This window comes from Paroedura picta, chromosome 12 (genome assembly GCF_049243985.1).
Source record: "Paroedura picta isolate Pp20150507F chromosome 12, Ppicta_v3.0, whole genome shotgun sequence".
NCBI classification, from domain to species: Eukaryota; Metazoa; Chordata; class Lepidosauria; order Squamata; family Gekkonidae; genus Paroedura; species Paroedura picta.
The window spans coordinates 46,952,824-46,968,798 of NC_135380.1; positions in this window are offsets into that span (position 1 = coordinate 46,952,824).

A 15,975-nucleotide genomic window follows, 5' to 3' on the forward strand; every position below is an offset into this window, starting at 1 on the left:
ATTGAATCTCCCAGTTAGCAAGGCAGAGGGTAAAACATTTAACCTCACTAACATAAAAGCCCTTCTCCATTGTGAATTAATTAATTGATAAAAATACAGAGCTGTAGATTCCAGTCTAGGTCGAATTCCTATGCTAAGTGGGGAGCATGTTTTATCAGCTACACTAGTTAATTCTTGTAGTTCAATATCCAGAATTCTACACTTAATTTTCCTATAGGCAGACCTGAATGAATCTAAATATAAGGTGTCCAAAGGTATTCCGATGGTTCAGATTTTATGTTCAACCATTTCCAATTGGGGCGCCGGGCTGACCAAGGCCGTGCTAACTGAGACACTTTGGCAGGAAGCCTGGGATGGCACCTGGGTGAGGGATGACACCCCTCCCCTTGGGAACGGGCCTGGGTTTGGCGGGAGAATTGTATTGATAACTGCTTGCCTCCCTGATATCGAACAGTCTTGTCTTCAGATGTTTAAGTGTTCAGATCTACTTCCAATTAAAGCTTTATATAGAAGCCTGGTTGTGACTTTTGTCTGCCACCGGGAGATGGAGTGGGGCCCCAAGAGCTGCGTCAGCCGCCGCATTGGGGAGAAGGAGTCGAGCCGCAGGAGCCTAGCCAGCTACCGCCCCAGGGAGAGGGGGCCAGGCCCAGAGAACCGCGGCAGCCACCGCCCCGAGGGGATGGAGCCGGACCCAGAGAGCCGAGGGGGCTCGCCGCCCCGATTCCTCCCATGCCGCCTGGCGGGGTGGCGTGGGGTGGATGGCCGGCCGACCCAGCTGCCAGACCCCAGCTGTCGCTGTAGCTCAGAGGGGCAGAAATCCGTTGCCTGTACAGATTCAAAACCCGCTTTGCTGGGGACCCCAATGCGTTCCCCGGGTTTCTGGTCCACCTCCAAGCCTACATGATAGAGGTAGGGTTCATGTTCCAAGACGCTGCCGAGCGCATTCGTTTAGTTGGCGATTGCATGGACGGAGATGCCGCCAAGTGGTTCGTCGACCTGTACCGCTATGCTCGGGTACTTGTATTTCTTCACAAGTATAAAGATTCCTAACATATATTGCTACACATCCCCCCTTCTTTTCTTCTCTGTCCCTTCTGAATAAATTGTACCCCTCAATTTTAGTATTCCGGTTGTGAGTATTATCCTATCAAGTTTCTGTGATTCCTATTAGGTCATAGCCCCCTTCCTCTATTACGACTACTAGTTCCTCCTGCTTGTTTGCCATACTCTGTGTTTTAGTATAGAGACATCATAGTCCATCCTTTGTGTGCCTCAATGATTTTGGTTTTTGAACTTCCTTGTAAGCTAGTAGTTCCCTGCTTATGTAACATTCCCTGCAGATTTGAGATCTTCTCATGTTCAGATCTTGCCATCACACCAAGTTCTGAATTTGTCTCGCTCCCCCTTTGTGTCTAGTTTAAAGCCCTCTTCACCAGGTGTGCAAGAGTTCTCCCAAAAATACTTTTTCTGTCCCTTATGACATGCACACTGTCTCCTGATAATAGCCTCTCATATTGACATCGTCTCAACCTCCTATTCTCTACCTCTCAACCTCCTCTTCTCTAGGCTGTCCTCATAGTCTTTCCTCATAAGGCTTGATCATCCTCATTGTTCTCCTCTGCACCCTCTCATTGTTGTCTACTTCCTTTTTGAAATGAGTTCCCTCTTTCTATACATCTGTACCTGTCCCTCTTCCATGCTGCCTCTCTGTTATGGAGCCAGTTTGGTGTAGTGGTTAGGAGTGCGGACTTCTAATCTGGCATGCTGGGTTCAATTCTATACCCCCCCCCCCACATGCAGCCTGCTGGGTGACTGAGCAGTGATATCAGGACTCTCTCAGCCTCACCCACCTCACAGGGTGTCTGTTGTGGGGAGAGGAAAGGGAAGGCGACTGTAAGCCGCTTTGAGCCTCCTTCGGGTAATAAGAACCAACTCTTCTTCTTCTTCTTCTTCTTCTTCTTCTTCTTCTTGATCAAGCCATACTAGCACTGGTTCCCATCCTCCTCCAATAGCTAGTTTACATCTAGCTAGATGCCATGATCTTAGTATTCTTGATGTTGAGTTTCAAGCCAACTTTTGCACTCTCCTCCTTCACCCGCATCAAGAGGCTCTTCACTTTGTGCTATTGAGTGGTATCATAGAATCATAGAATCATGGAATCATAGAATCATGGAATCATAGAGTTGGAAGGGGCCATACAAGCCATCAACCCTGCTTAACGCAGGATCAGCCCAAAGCATCCTAAAGCATCCAGGAAAAGTGTGTATCCAACTATTGCTTGAAGACTTGAAGATCATGGGGAACCTTATCAAAAGCTTTACTAAAATCCAAGTAAACGACTTCAACCAAATTTCCACGATCCAGCAAACCTGTTACTTGGTCAAAAAAGAACTCATGCAGTGCAGCTAAATGCCTCTCGACAACCTCTCTGTCCATGTCAACATGCCACCCAGACACTATCCCTTGGCTACTGCCATCTCTAGATGTGCCTAAACCCTTTGACCTGTGGGAAAAAAACAGATGTAAAATAGGCACTGGGCCTTTCTGCTTTTCTGGAATCCTCTGTTAGAGTTTGTCCATCTGCACCCAACTGTGGGCTTATTGCCTCCTTTACTTTATGTTTGCTCCTCACATAATTGAAAAATATTTTCTTGTTACAGTTCCCTGGCCAATCTTAGCTCACTCTCAGCTTTGGCCTTTCATCTGCATATCTGTGGTTGTTATTTCTCCCTGCATTCTTATTCCTAATTTGTGACTCATCTAACACCGCCTTTCTCATGATGTGCTCCGCATACAAGTTAAATAGGCAAGGCCTTGCCGAACTCCTTTCTCAATTTTGAACCATGTAAATCTTTTCCAATCCTGTGGCCACAGTTGAGTTTTCCAAATTTGCTGGCATTTTACTGCATTTTGCTGGCATTTTAAGATTTTGAATAGTTCAACTGGAATGCTGTCACCTCCACTAGCTTTATTGTTGCTCAGACTTCATAAGGCCCTTTTACCTTCACATTCCAGGATGTCTGTCTCTAGGTCAGTGACTACCCCATCATGGTTATCAGGGATGTTAAGCTCGCTCTTGTATAGTTCTTCTGTATAATTTTGCCACATTTATATTATCTCTTCTGCTTCTGTTAGGTCCCTAACATTTTGGTCCTTGATCATAACCATCTTTGCATGAAACGTCCTCTTCATATCTCCAATTTTCTTGAAGAGATCTCTGGTCATAGATTAATAGAGTTGGAAGGGTCATCTAGTCCGAACCCCTGCACTATACAGGACACTCACATCCCAAGCGCTCATCTACTGTAACCTGACACCCCTTTGCCTTCACAGAATAAGCCTCTCTGTCAGATGGCTACCTAGCCTCTGTTTAAAAATTTCCAAAGACAAAGAACTCACCACTTCCCGAGGAAGCCTGTTACACTGAGAAACCGCTCTGTCAGGAACTTCTTCCGGATGTTTAAATTCAAATTTATTTTAATACAGCACTGTGGCCAGATAAAACAGATAGGAAGAAAAAACATTCAGAGTAGAAAACTGCATAATTTCAGAGTAGAAAACTGCCAGTACAAAATTTAAAATATATAAAATTGTATAATTGATGGGTACATTATAAAAAATGCATAGTAAAATTCCTCTAAAAATCTAGCATTTCTTGCTAGCCTAAAGCTCATATTGACCTTTAGCTTTTCTAACATTCTCCCTACAATTATTGGTCATTTGTTTATACTCATTCTTGGTAATAAGTCCTTCCTTTCATTTCCTATATGACCCTTTTTTATTCCTCAAATCTGTGAAAATCAGCTTTCTTGAAGTCCAGTCTATACATACGACTATGTAAAGGTTTCTCTTTCCCACGATTGAAAATTCCAAAAGCACATGGTCACTGCTACCAAGTGTGCCCACTACTTCCACCTCATCTTCCAGTTCTTTCCTATTGATGAGAATCAAGTCTAAAATAGCAGAGCCCCTGGTTCCCCTCTCTACTTTCTGTGGAATGAAGCTGTCGGCAAGACAAGTTAAGAATTTAATGGAGTTTGCATTTTTAGCAGAGTTGGTCTTCCAACTGGGTAATTGAAGTCACCCAAGACCACTGTTTCCCCCTTTTTTGAAAATTGTGTAATTTGTTCTAGCAGTATCTCATTCAAGTCCTCTGACTGGCTTGGTGGTCTATAGCAGACCCCCACAATAATACCACTCTCATTTCTTAGTCCTTTTCTATTTACCCAAATACACTCAACTGAACTTTCATGCTCCGGTACCTGTATTTCTTCACAAGTATAAAGATTCCTAACATATATTACTACACTTCCCCTTTTCTTTTCTTTCCTTCTGAATGGATTGTATATCTCAATTTTAGTATTCCAATTGTGATTATTATCCCACCAAGTTTCTGTGATTCCTATAAGGTCATAGCCCCCTTCCTGTATTACGAATACTAGTTCCTCCTGCTTGTTTCCCATACTCTGTGCATTAGTGGGGGTACCTGGCAAATTAGACATCTGGGGGTACCTGGCAAATTGTACTTACGTTGAAATTAAAAAATATATATTACAATACTATTTTTGCATTCTATGAACCATTTTGTTGATCCATATAGACCAAATTTTTAATCAAGACCCCCCCTCCCCGGTCAATGGTGTCCCGTTTTACCAATGTTAAAATCTCGTCACCTTAGTAGAGACATCATAATCCATCCTTTGTGTGCCTCATGGTTTTGGTTTTTGAATTTACTTCTAATCTAGTAGTTCCCTGCTTATGTAACATTCCCTGTAGATTTGAGATATTCTCATCTTCAGAACTTGCCATGACACCATGTTCTGAATTTACGTCTCACTTCCCCTTTGTGTCTAGTTTAAAGCCCTCTTCACCAGGTGTGCAAGAGTTCTCCCAAAAATACTTTTTCTGTCCCCTGTGAGGTGCACGCAGTCTCCTGATAGTAGCCCCTCATATTGACTTCATAGACCATGATCCAGAAATCCAAACCTTTCCTGATGTCACCATTGACGTAGCCAGTCATTTACTTGCATGATTTCTCTCTATCTCTTCCTAAGCCTCGGCCACTTACAGGAAGGACTGATGAAAACATAACCTGTGCTCCCAGGTCCTTTACCTTTTCCCCCAGATCCACAAAGTATTTTTAATATGTTCCATGTTCTGCTGGTCAGTATTAATTGTTCCTACATGGATGAGAAGGAAGGGGTAATGATCTGTAGGCTTAATGAGCCTATCCAGCCATTCTGTCACATCCTTAATGCGGGCAGTTGGTAGGCAGCAGACCTCTTGAGACAACAAGTCTGGTCTACACACTTTGGCCTCTACACCTCTTAGCAAGGAATTCCCAATTCCAAGTACCCGTTTCTTCATACCCTTGGGAGCAGAACTAAAACACTTTCTTGTGGGGGACTGTGAAGTTTTTCCTGAGCTTTGTGGGGTCGGCAGGGGAGAAGACCTAGAACTCTCACCTTTGGGGGTCTGTGACTTTTTTCCTGGTCTACATTGGGGCTAGTTCTTCATGGGGGATTACACATGCTCCTGTGTTCCTGAATCAACCTCTTCAGGCAGACCTTGAAACCGATTGCTGAGCATCAGTGGTTCACACCTTCTCCTTTTTCTTCTACTCCTATGTGCAACATTCTTCTAATTATTACCCTCAGCAGAGGGCGGAGCTAGTAAGCTCCTGAGTCAGCTCCTGAGATAATCCTTCCTCCTTCTCCCAGCTCCTCCAAATACAGGTCCTCCTTATTCTATTGTTTTCTTCTACTTGTTTGCACTGTTCATTTAAGAAGGCATTCTTATCTCTTCTAGCTATCCTCTGGAATTTTGCATTCAATTGGGTGTAACTTTCTCTTTCTCCATTGCCTTCCACTTCTCTTCTCTCCTCAGCTACTTGTAAAGCTTCCTCAGACAGCCATTTTGCTTTCTTGCATTTATTTTTCTTTGGGATGGTTTTAGTTGCTATCCCTTTTAAAGGTAAAGGTAAAGGTATCCCCTGTGAAGCATCGATTCATGTCTGACCCTTGGGGTGACACCCTCTAGCGTTTTCATGACAGACTCAATACGAGGTGGTTTGCCATTCCCTTCCCCAATCATTACTGTTTTACCCCCCAGCAGCAAGCTGGGTACTCATTTTACCGACCTCGGAAGGATGGAAAGCTGAGTCAACCTTAAGCCGGCTGCTGGGATTGAACTCCCAACCTCATGGGCAGACTGCCGCTTACCGCTCTGCGCCACAAGAGGCTCTATGCTATCCCTTGTACAATGTTGCAAACCTCCGTCCATAGTTCTTCAGGCACTCTCAAATCTAATTCCTTAAATCTATTTGTCACCTCTACTATATACCTGTCAGGGATATGATTTAGTTCATACCTGAGTGGCCTAGTACTTTCTTCAATTTAAGCCTAAATTTTGCAACAAGAAGCTGAAGATCTGAACCACAATCAGCTCCTGGTCTTGTTTTTACTGACGGTATAGAACTTCTTGAGCTGCAAAGCACATAGTCAGTCTGATTTCTATGTTGACCATCGGGTTTTTTCCATGTGTAGAGTCTCTTAGGTTGTTGGAAAAGAGTGTTTGCTATGACCATTGTATTCTCTTGATAAAATTCTACCAGCCTGTGCTTTATTTTGTATTCCAAGGCCAAACTTTTCAGTTATCCTGGTTACCTTTTGGCTTCCTACTTTAGCATTCCAATCCCCCATGATGATAAGCACGTCATTTTTTGGCGTTGCTTCTAGAAGGTGTTGTAGGGCTTCATAGAACTGGTCAACTTCATCCTCTTCAGCAGCAGTGGTTGGGGCATAGACTATTATTGTGATGTTGAATGGTTTGCCTTGGATTTGAACTGAGATCATTCTGTCATTTGGGGGATTGTATCCCAATCCTGTTTTTCCTACTCTTTTATTGATTATGAAGGCTAGTCCATTTCTTCTGAGAGATTCTTGTCCACAGTAGTATATCTGATGGTCATCTGAATTAAATTCCCCCATTTCTGTCCATTTGAGTTCACTGATTTCTAAAATGTCGATGTTCAGTCTTGTCATCTCTTGTTTGACCACGTCCAGCTTGCCTTGATTCATGGATCTGATGTTCCAGGTTCCTATGGAATAAAAGTCTTCACAGCATCGGATTGTCTTTTCACCTCCAGTTCCCCCCTCCCCAACTGAACGTCCTTTCGGCTTTGGCCCAGTCGGTTCATTAATTCTGGTGCTACAAGTACTAGCCGTCTGCTCATCCCCAGTAGCATACTGGACACCTTCTGACCTGAGGGGCTCATCTTCCAGTGTCATATTATTTTGCCTTTTGGAACTGTCCATAGAGTTTTCATGGCAAAGATACTGGAGTGGTTTGCCATTTCCTTCTCCAGCGGATCACCTTTTGTCAGAGCTCTTTGCTATGACCTGTTCATCTTGGGTGGCCCTGCATGGCATAGCTCATAGCTTCACTGAGCTATGCAAGCCCCCTTGCCACGACAAGGCAGCAATCCTTGAAGGGGATATATATATATGATGTCCTTGAAAAGGTAAAATTACAGGAGGCTCGGGAGTGACATCCTATCTCTGCCTGAATGTTTGCACAGTGATCCGGCAAAGCTCCTGCGTCTGATTGCTGCCGTTCTAATTACAATCTTGGAGCACCAGTTGCCAGCCGCTTCTTTTCTGAATAGCTCGGGGTGGCCTAGAAACAAGTTTCTTTTCAAGGTGGAAAAGGTGGGTAAAGGGGGGGGGAGAAGAATAGGAGTTTGTCAGCTAAATAAGATCAATAATTGAAATATTTCTTTTTCTACTTTGATATGTGCTGGCTTGAAAAGAAATGTCCACAGATCGATGGGCATCCCATTTTGTGGAACATTCACAGCCGTGAAAAAGTTCTCCTTCCTTTTAATAAAAGCAACAAAAGTGCCCATTATTTGGATGGTCAAAACTGGGAAGAATTCTGCCCCCATTTCTAATATTTGCAAACAGAAAAAAATGACATCATTTAGGGGTATGGTGGGAGAGAGTGTAGTGTTCCCTATCTTTTGTGGAAGAGACAAAATGCATCATAAAACCTGCAAAATGAAATTTTCTGTTGAGAAAGACCAAAATATATTTTGGCCTCATCTGTACAGTATTTTTATTGCTGACACATAAAATCCATACAGATCATTAAAGCAACGTTTTACGTTCCAGCTGACATAAACAGCATTGTTTTCTGTGTATTGCCTGATGAAAGTGAGTGACAGAAAGTATGGATGGAACTTGAATTGGATCAAACACTACAAAAAAAAACCAACCTTCCTTCCTTATACCTCTTCCATTTTGATCTGGAAATTCTTGGGGCCATTCCGCACGACTTTAATGTAGCAGAAGTCTTACCTTTGGTAAATGCTACTAATTCAACATTCCGCATGACGTCGCACACAATCTGCAACACTCCCACAAAAATCGCTTAGTTTAGCGCTTTTCAGGAAATGGGGAAAAGTGGATTCCCCCTGAAAAAATCGCTACACTTCTGAGCACAAGCTGCAACACATCAGCGAAAGACATGTGTGTTCTCAATGTAGCGGTAGAAGGAATGTCCCTCCCCCAGTCTCACCCCCGAACTTCCAGAGAAGCGATCGCCATTTTTTTCCTTAGACCGGCGAAAGCAACGAATGAGCGAGGCTTCTCTGGCTAAAGTCCCTCCACAGAAGTGATTAAAAGTTAAACAAAGCTCCCTAGTGCAAGTGTTTTTGAAGTTCCCAGGCACAACACAGCCCCCTGTTCGGCACAGCCCGTAATTTCGGCCACAAATCACGCCCATAGTGGGGAGATTCTTTTTTTTTTTTACTTGAGGAGCATGTAAACGATTAATTGCCAGCTCCTACGCCAGCAAAAAAGGTCTTTCTGAGACAACACAGATTCATTGTTATGAATGAACACATATTTGTTGCTACTGGTGTTTTCAGCTTTTTAAAAAACAGTTCTTAAAGGGAAAGGGGCTTTTGGGGAACATGAACACGGCTGTTCCGTTTGATTGACAGCCGGGGGGGGGAGAAGCACAGAAAAATATTGCTTCCTTTGTTGCGATTCCAGAGAGATCGGAAACATGTGGGGAATGAATACAACGCTACTGGGACTTCTATATTCCACTAAAAATAAAGGTATGCGGAATAACGAAATTCCACTATTTCATATAGCGTTTCTGCATTCTGAAAACATTTGGCAACATTGGTCCTTGTGTGGAATGGCCCTTGGAGATACCACTCCTTCCCACCTAATCTTCCTTCCTTCCAGAGTCACTCTAATCTGGGAGAATTGGGTTTGATTGCCCGCTTCTCCACATATAGCCAGCTGGATGACCCTGGGCTAGTTGCAGCTCTCTTATGGCTATTCTGTTCTGTTAGAGCTCCCAGCCCCACCTATCTTGGAGTGCCTGTTGTGGGGAGAAGAAAGGAATGGTTATCGTAAGCTACTTTGGGACTCCTTCAAGTAGTGAAAAGCGAGGTATAAAAATCAGCTCTCCTCCCTCCCTCCATCCCTCCCTCCTGCCAATGCACAAGACTGCATAAGCAATCAAGCAAAACCTTAATGTCAGTAAAATGTAGAAGAAAGAGGATGTAGATGAACTTGGTTGCAAAATCACTTTTGGAGCAATGTGATCAATGTGTATGCTTGCATCAGATAAAACTGTTCTGATCGAGCAGTGTTATCAGGGCTCTCTCAGCCTCACCCACTTCACAGGGTTTCTGTTGTGGGGGAGAGCAATGGGAAGGTGACTGTAAGCCACTTTGAGCAGTGTAGAGGGTTGGACTAGATGACCCATGAGGTCCCTTCCAACTCTATTATTCAATGATTCTATGATTCGTAGTCTGAGGAATTGCACTTGCTCAGACCTTGAATAAATCTTTGTTGGTCTTAAAGGTGCCACTGGACTTTGTTTTTGTTTTGTAGTGCTGCTTCAGACCTAAACGGCGACCCATTTGAACCCCCAGAGAGGTGAGACTGGTTCAGGCCATGGATGAGGTGCCTGAGGGGGACCTGTGGATGTTATTGAGTTGGTCGGTCTCAGGCAAATGCCTGGTGGAGGAGCATGTCGATTTCACCAACTCATCAAACAGAGCTATTCTAGGTTGCTGTTCAAAATCTTAAAAGACGATGCAGTAAAAGTGCTACACTCAAAATGCCAGCAAATTTGGAAAACTCAACAATGGCCACAGGATTGGAAAAGGTCAGTTTGCATTCCAATCCCAAAGAAGGGCAATGCCAAAGAATATTCAGACTACCACACCAACGTTATTCCGATCTTCAAAAAAGGGAGGAAGGATGACCCGGGAAACTACAGACCAGTGAGTCTGACCTCTGTTGTGGGGAAGATAATGGAGCAGATATTAAAGGGAGCGATCTGCAAACATCTGGAGGACAATTTGGTGATCCAAGGAAGTCAGCATGGATTTGTCTCCAACAGGTCCTGCCAGACCAACCTAGTTTCCTTTTTTGACCAAGTAACAGGTTTGCTGGATCGGGGAAATTTGGTTGATGTCATTTACTTGGATTTTAGTAAAGCTTTTGACAAGGTTCCCCATGATGTTCTGATGGATAAGTTGAAGGACTGCAATCTGGATTTTCAGATCGTTAGGTGGATAGGGAATTGGTTAGAGAACCGCACTCAAAGAGTTGTTGTCAATGGTGTTTCATCAGACTGGAGAGAGGTGAGTAGCGGGGTACCTCAGGGTTCGGTGCTCGGCCCGGTACTTTTTAACATATTTATTAATGATCTAGATGAGGGGGTGGAGGGACTACTCATCAAGTTTGCAGATGACACCAAATTGGGAGGACTGGCAAATACTCCGGAAGATAGAGACAGAGTTCAACGAGATCTGAACACAATGGAAAAATGGGCAAATGAGAACAAGATGCAATTTAATAAAGATAAGTGTAAAGTTCTGCATCTGGGTCAGAAAAATGAAAAGCATGCCTACTGGATGGGGGATACGCTTCTAGGTAGCACTGTGTGTGAACGAGACCTTGGGGTACTTGTGGATTGTAAACTAAACATGAGCAGGCAGTGTGATGCAGCGGTAAAAAAGGCAAATGCCATTTTGGGCTGCATCAACAGAGGCATCACATCAAAATCACAAGATGTCATAGTCCCATTGTATACGGCACTGGTCAGACCACACTTGGAGTACTGTGTGCAGTTCTGGAGGCCTCACTTCAAGAAGGATGTAGATAAAATTGAAAGGGTACAGAGGAGAGCGACGAAGATGATCTGGGGCCAAGGGACCAAGCCCTATGAAGATAGGTTGAGGGACTTGGGAATGTTCAGCTTGGAGAAAAGGAGGTTTAGAGGGGACATGATAGCCCTCTTTAAGTATTTGAAAGGTTGTCACTTGGAGGAGGGCAGGATGCTGTTTCTGCTGGCTGCAGAGGAAAGGACACGCAGTAATGGGTTTAAACTTCAAGTACAACGATATAGGCTAGATATCAGGAAAAAGTTTTTCTCAGTCAGAGTAGTTCAGCAGTGGAATAGGCTGCCTAAGGAGGTGGTGAGCTCCCCCTCACTGGCAATCTTCAAGCAAAGGTTGGATACACACTTTTCTTGGATGCTTTAGGATGCTTAGGGCTAATCCTGCGTTGAGCAGGGGGTTGGACTAGATGGCCTGTATGGCCCCTTCCAACTCTATGATTCTATGATTCTATGATTCTACCATTGCACTCATTTCTCATGCTAGCAAAGTTATGCTCAAAATTTTACATGCTAGGCTCCAGCAATATGTGGACCAAGAACTTCCAGAAGTACAGGCAGGATTTCGAAGAGGCAGAGGAACTAGAGATCAAATTGCCAACATACGCTGGATCATGGAGAAAGCTAGGGAGTTCCAGAAGAACTTGCTAAAGCCTTTGCTTGTGTGGAGTACAACAAATTGTGGCAAGAGATGGGAATACCAGAGCATCTTATTTATCTCTTGAGAAAGTTACATGCAGGTCAAGAAGCAACAGTGAGAACTGAACATGGAATCACTGATTGGTTCAAAATTGAGAAAGGAGTTCGGCAAGGCTGTATACTGTTGCCTTGCCTGTTTAACTTGTATGCGGAGCACATCATGAGAACGGCAGAATTAGAGAAGTCACAAATTGAGATCCTTATTGCAGGGAGAAATATCAACAACCTCAGATATGCAGATGATACCACTCTAAGGGCAGAAAGTGAAGATGAACTAAAGAGCCTGTTGATGCGGGTGAAGGAGGAGAGAGTGCAAAAGTTGGCTTGAAACTCAACATCAAGAAAACAAAGATCATGGCATCTGGCCCTCCTGGCAAATAGATGGGGAAGAAATGGAGGTAGTGACAGATTTTATTTTCCTGGGCTCCAAGATCACTGCAGCTGGGGACTGCAGCAAAGAAATTAAAAGATGCTTGCTCCTGGGGAGGAAAGCTATGGCAAATCTAGACAGCATTCTAAAAAGCAGAGACATCACCCTGCCAACAAAAGTGTGTTTAGTCAAGGGTATGGTATTCCCAGTTGCAATGTATGGCTGCGAAAGTTGGACCATAAGGAAGGCCGAGCATCAAAGAATTGAGGCTTTTGAACTCTGGTGCTGGAGAAGACTCTTGCGAGTCCCTTGGACTGCAAGGCGAACAAACCGGTCAGTCCTAGAGGAGATCAGCCCTGACTGCTCCTTAGAAGACCAGATCCTGAAGATGCAACTCAAATACTTTGGCCACCTCATGAGAAGGAAGGACTCCATAGAGAAGAGCCTAATGCTGGGAGCGACTGAGGGCAAAAGAAGAAGGGATGACAGAGAATGAGATGGCTGGATGGAGACACTGAAGCAGTAGGTGCAAACTTAAATGGACTCTGGGGAATGGTAGAGGACAGGAAGGCCTGGAGGATCATTGTCCATGGGATCATGATGGGTCAGACACGATTTCGCACCTAACAACAACAACAATCTGGAGCTGTTACAGTGAGGATAAAATGCTGAGGAGGAGAGGACACTCTGGGACCCCACTGGAGAGAAAAGTTGTAATATCTAACCAGCCAGGTTTCTCTTGCAGCAAGACAGTTCCATAAGAACCACAGAAATTTAGGGGGATTTCTAGAGTGCCCACCAACCTACATTCACTTCTGGGGTTGGATACCATTCCCTATAATAATAGTTATAATAATTTTATCCTTCTATCCCACCCTTCCATGATAAGTTAAATTTAAGTTTTGAAATGTTTTAAAAGCCATCTCCTCTTATAGTTTGCTGAGGGGAGTCTATACCCTTCTCTCCTGCTGTACCTATCAGCAGCCATGGGCAGGTGATTATGCAGGGGTGGCAGCGGGGAGAATGGCTGCTGATGGTGAGCAGTTGGCAATCCCTAATGAACAAACTGGAAGGCACCACGATGCTCACAGGCATCACATTGGGGATCGCTTCCTGTGTTCAAATGCTAGAATTGCTTTATGACTGCAGAGGGGGAAGCCAAGAACAAAGCATGGTATCCCTCTTTCAAAACAAGTGAAGGCATCAGGGCAGAAAGAGGCCATGAATCATGATTCTGCTGTTATGCCCTGCCTGCTAGATCTCTATTTTATCTGCACAAGTCCTTGTAAGTTGTGTGTGCGTGTGTGTGTGTGTGTGTGTGTGTGTGTGTGTTTCAAACTGGCCCTCCCTACTAAGAATGATTTGAGACCCAAAACCTATTAAAGCAACATGACTGAGCATTTCTCTGCCACTTTCCTTTCAATGATTTCAAAGCCCTTTGCAAACATTACTTAACTAAAATAAACAGTACCTCTGGGATATGTTATTATTCTATTATAATACTAATTCTGGAGGAAGATGCAATGAGTTGCAAGGAAACTGGAGTGAGCAGAATTCTTACCAAATGCCTTTTATCTGTTCTCCCACCTCTGCCCTCCCTGAGCAATGTCTGTGCATCATGCTGTTCTTTTAATCATAATTTTAATTCAAGATTCATACAGGAGCATTTAATGTGCAAAGTGTTTAACATACCTTGTCTGGCTCAGCTTTGCGATCTCCTTGTGAAGAGTTGTTATATCACTCTCCCTCCCTTCCCACATCCTGCAAGCAAAGGAATTCAAATTCAGAGAAACTTTCAGAACATTAATTTAATTTTTGGAGGAACCAAGCACTGGAGACTTATCAATTTTAAAACAATCTGTTTCTCTCTGAACTGAAACTGGCATTTGCAAAGATCCAGAATTCAACAAAGTTAATTTTGCCACTCAGATTTTGAAAAGACTAGTTGCTAACAGGAAAATTGGAAAGATTTAGAGTTTTTGACCTTTTTAGATGCTTTTAATCTTGACAGGCCTCAAACAAGAAATCATTACAACTGTTAAATGTTGTTTGATCATAAATTGTGAGCAATACTCTTAAGCACTTAAAATTATTCAGTTGGGTCGCTGTATTGGTCTGAAGCAACAGAACAACGTTTGAGTCCACTGGAACCTTTCAATCCAACAAAGTTTAATTCTGGGTATAGGGTTTCATGTGTATGCGCGAGAGTTGGGCACTTCGGTGTCAGAAGCAGCTGTTCTCAGCTGTTCGTAGGGGGGGAGGGCAGGTGCGGGCACTGCCAAAGCGCCCAACCCTAGTATGCACCCTTCCTTGAAATGAGCATTCACAAGAAAACATACCCAGAAGTGTACACGCATATGAAAGCTTATATCCAAAATTAAACTTTGTTGGTCTGAAAGGTGCCACTAAGACTTAAGATATTATGATAGCTTAAGTAAGGTTCTTTTTCCTCCTATATTCTTCTGTCCACCTTCTCAAGGTGCAGTTGAAAACTTTAAGATGTATTAGGGATATCTGTAAGACTTAGTTGCTCTTAATATTTTAGCAGCGGCCTCCTGGGCGGAACTGGTCTGGCCTCTGTTTCCAGTCCACGGGCCAATCAGGATGTGCAAAGCTGTGCATATCTTGATTGGTCCATGGACTGGAAACAGAGGCTGCACCATTGAACCCAGTGAAGGGCAGTCTGCCTCAATCATCACCAGTCTGCCTCTGACCACCGCTGCTTTAGGATGCTTTGGGCTGATCCTGCGTTGAGCAGGGGGTTGGACTAGATGGCCTGTATGGCTCCTTCCAACTCTATGATTCTGTGATTCTGTGATTCTGAGAGGAGCTTGGTGGAGCTGACCAGGGAGGGGGAGGGATGGAGGGAGGGCTGCCCAAGGGGGGGAGGGAGGAAAGGGGATGCTAGCGCACATTGTATTTATATATGCAACAGGCTTTAAATCTAGTATTAATATGAAACTATCGTTTTCATTATCCCCACCCCTAAAAAAACAAAACAAAACAAAAAAAACTCATTTTCTCTATTAGGAGCTTTTGGTAGTGATTCCTGTTGTTTCTGTGCCTCAGAATGGTTTGTTTGCAAGAGCTCTAGACTTCAAATTTCAGGGTCATCTCAATCTTGGGTCCTAGTCAACACCTATATCGTTTTTGGCTGGGTGGAATAGCGGAAAATTTGATTCAGTTTTTCTTTTGAAAATGGCTTCAGATCTGTCTCGTTCGTTTTAGGGCTTCCTTAGTCTAACACTTGCTAAATGCTAAATTGCATTCCTAAATTACATGCTAAATTGCATTGCACATCTTTGACATGTGTTATGCTGTTATTGCTTTCCCACAGCTCTCCCTGCTCTCACGTTGTCTGAGTCTCCTCGACAGAAACATCCCCAAGAGATGTGCTTTCCTTGACTGTCCCATGCTTCCTCAAGCTTGCAGCAGCTAGGAGAAACTGTCTGGCTTATCTCTACAGCTTTCCAGTTGGACCTATTTGCCAGTCTGACTCTCCAATCTGTAAATCCAGTATTCTAAGTGAGATGGAAATACATGGCACAGCCTCACACTACCCCCTGAGAAATGTAGTCCAGTAAATTCCGAGTATGCACAACTGTAGTGAATGCCACAGGCTATAGACAGAGCAAGCACAAAAACAGTACATATGTTCAATGTGTAACCTTTAAAAATTGTTGCATGCTCTTCCTTGG